Source organism: Etheostoma spectabile, chromosome 8 (assembly GCF_008692095.1).
Source record: "Etheostoma spectabile isolate EspeVRDwgs_2016 chromosome 8, UIUC_Espe_1.0, whole genome shotgun sequence".
NCBI classification, from domain to species: Eukaryota; Metazoa; Chordata; class Actinopteri; order Perciformes; family Percidae; genus Etheostoma; species Etheostoma spectabile.
The window spans coordinates 34073660-34077035 of NC_045740.1; the positions used below are offsets into that span (position 1 = coordinate 34073660).

A 3376-nucleotide genomic window follows, 5' to 3' on the forward strand; every position below is an offset into this window, starting at 1 on the left:
CACACACACACACACACACACACACACACCTTACAGGCCTCCCCACCACAGCTTCAAATGTCTCCTGTTTGCGGCCAATAATGTTTCTTTCTCCACCATCAATAGTTGTTTTGTATTTGTTTGTGCTGGACACATATTAAGGATAGGATTTACTGGTTATGAATACAAGTGAGATACTGGACTCAGAGTCATTAGGATTTGCTGTTTCTCACCATTTTCTCTGGTGTGTAATGTAGTGATGCAGCCTGGAGTGTATCAGCTTGAAAACAAGTAGCAGTGACCTCTATGCGAGCAGACTGGGACACTAACTGACCAGGCCGCCATGTTGATTCCCACGATGCTGAAACAATAGAGCCTTCTTCTGCAGAAACACAACACTGTGTTAGAGCGCGTCTGTGTCTGTTAGGCTGTTATGTGAATGTATTACATTTGAATGAAGCATGCCAACCAATCACTTAGCCACCGTTGACAATAAAAACAACAATGCTCTATTGTGTCAGCTTGCAGTGTGTGTGTGTGTGTGTGTGTGTGTGTCTTTGTGTACGTGCTTCTAATTTGTTTTGCTTGGCTGGTTAAATTGAAGGCGTTTGTTATTATGCTGGCAGCAGAGCGCGCTCGTGTGTGTGTGTGTGTGTGTGTGTGTGTGTGTGTGTGTGTGTTCGCGCGCGCATGAGACTGTTTGTCAGGGGTCTTTAAGTGTCTCAGAGTGAAGTCAAGCGAAGAGAAGAGGGGAATCACAGCCGCTTTTCCCTCCCTTTTCAGTCATTTAGGTAACGATGGAACAACTTTCAATGTCAAATCTGATTGGTGCCAAGTTTGAGAGATGCCAGATTTTGATTGGTTGTGAAAAGGCAGCTGGAACAAGAGAGGGAGAAAGATTTACATAATTTGCAGAACTATGTGTTTTTGATATCTGAGCTTTCCAACACTATTTTAGGTATTGGAGATTATGTACTATGTACAGCTGCAGAAATTAACTAATTAGTTGTCAACTAATTAATTAATAGACAATTATTTTGGTTATTGATTAATCGGTTTGACTCATTTATTTTTCTCATTTTAAAAGGCTGAATTCTCTGATGTTAGCTTGTTAATGTGAATATGTTCTAGTTTCTTCTCTCTGTAACAGTAAACTGAATATCTTTGAGTTGTGGACAAAACAAGACATTTTGAGGACATCTTGGGCTTTGTAGAAACACCGATCCACATTTTTCACCATTTTCTGACATTTTAGAAACCAAACGTCGTATCCATTCATCCAGGAAATAATCAACAGATTAATCGACTATGAAAATAATCGCTAGTTGCAGGCCTAGTACTGTGTAGTCCTTAATGTGCTGTAGCAGAGTACACAATTTAATGATGTAGATTTTGTAAAATGTAGATTTTAATTTTAGATATATGTGAAATGTCAGTATTATTTCTGCTATAATGTGACCATGTCTTTGTCTGAAGATTCAGATGAATTTATCTAAAATGTGAGACAAAAACAGAACGAGAGAAAGAAAGATAGGGCCGATAGGGGAATAGAAAGAGAGGGACACTTTGAACTGCTTTAAATGTGAGCTCTTCAGAGTCTGAGGTGTGGAAGACAAAGGAAAACAGTTAATTGTCTCCCAGGAGGTGAGTTTGGCTCCCGTTAACTCTGAAGCAACAGCCCAAACCCGGTTTGGGATCCCCGAGGACAGCAGAGCCCTTTGTTTCTGGAGCAGAGAATAGTGATGATCTTGGCTCAGGCTTCAAATATTTTTCAGCACAGATAGATCAATATTTTTGGACTTTGCTTCTATGACTTTATTTGCCTGTAGGACATTATTATTGTTAGGCTATGTTGCTGCTGTTTTCCACTGTGGGTGCTTGTGTTCTCTCTGCAGAGCAGGGCTGGAAAGTTACTAAGTATACTTACTCAGGTACTGTACTTAAAGGGTAACATAGTTTTTTTTTTTTCAACCTGTGTGTCTAAGTGACTGATGGTAACAACAATCTTCGACATTGGTCCAGTGTTAAGCAAGATTGCTGCAGTCGGCAGTGGCGAAACAAGCTCCAATGTGGACTAATAGGGCAATTAAGCAGATTCAATTTACTTTCACAAAAGTGTTGGTTTTGCCACCGAGAGGCTCAGATTATTTTTCTAAGTGTCTTTATGGAAAGGATTTCTAAGGAGGTTGACCTTTCTGATAAAGAGTAAGATCCTTTTGTTAAACATAAAAACCTCCACCAAATTGCGTTCGTTAAAGCCACCAGACTTCATTTAAATAAACAGTAATCTTATCATCGTAAAATACACTTCATTCAAAGTCGACAGAAAAAAAATAAAACTATGAAAAGCCTTCTTGATTTGTCTTTCCACTGTTCCAACAATCACCACTCTGGTTTGGTTGAAATAAATACATAGTTTACCGATATACATATGAAAATATGCTGGCTCTATACACACTAAAAGTACTGATTATTTAAATGAAGTTTGGTAGGTGCAACGATAGCTATCTCAGAGCTGTTTCATGTTAAACAAAAAGGATCTTGTTACTAGGTCTATCTCTGTACGGATCCTTTCCATAACGTTGTCAGTCACTTAGATATAAAACAGCACATTTAGTGGAGGAGATTGACAGTGCACATTTGACCATAGGGTTACATTGCAGCCCGGTTCACAGCTGCTAGTTACAGCATTCACGCTTAAGACAGATTGCTGTTCCAATCAGTCACTTAGACACAGAAACATAGGGAAATATGGTTGTAAAATACCGAAGTTACCCTTAAGTAAAATGTTGAGGTACTTCCACTTGACTTTAGTATTTGCATTTTAAGCTACTTTATACTCCTACACTATATGTTAGCAGACTACATTTTTTTTCACAGCTGTAGTTACCACTTATTTTTCTTAATCAGCTTTGACCACACATATGACAAGCTTATGATATACACTGAGTTGTTAAAGATGAAACCATGTGTCAGATCTCTGTAAGTTGAGATATTTCCCCTCTAAATGTCTCAAATAGTTTGAGACCCAAATAGGTCAAATCATTTCACACAAAAAAAACAAAGATTGAAAGAGAAGTCCAAAAAGGAAAACAGATTTGTGTAGCAGACCTTTGTTTTGTTTGGAAACCGACGTGAAATTTGTTTCACCACAGAACCATTGACATTTGGCTGAGGGGTTTGGCTCTAAACTGATACCAAGAACTCTGACTTGGCTCTGCTGGATGGAGCCTTGATATCTATACTTTAATGACATGAGCTTTGGAGAAATGTACAAGTTTTCCAATGGGTGGAAAAATGTCTGCTCTTTGTCAAGTTTACAATGATACTGAGTGAACAGCAGATATGCAGAACTTTCTTCTTTCCTCTCCCATTAATCATCTCTGACCCCCCCCCC

At 38.8% G+C, this 3376-nt stretch overlaps 1 protein-coding gene across 2 annotated transcripts in view; it reads left to right on the forward strand.

The window, feature by feature from the left end:
- The window catches only part of lrp5 (low density lipoprotein receptor-related protein 5), a 69790-nt gene that overhangs the window by 24938 nt on the left and 41476 nt on the right, over positions 1 to 3376 (forward strand). The gene's annotated exons all lie outside the window — the stretch shown is intronic.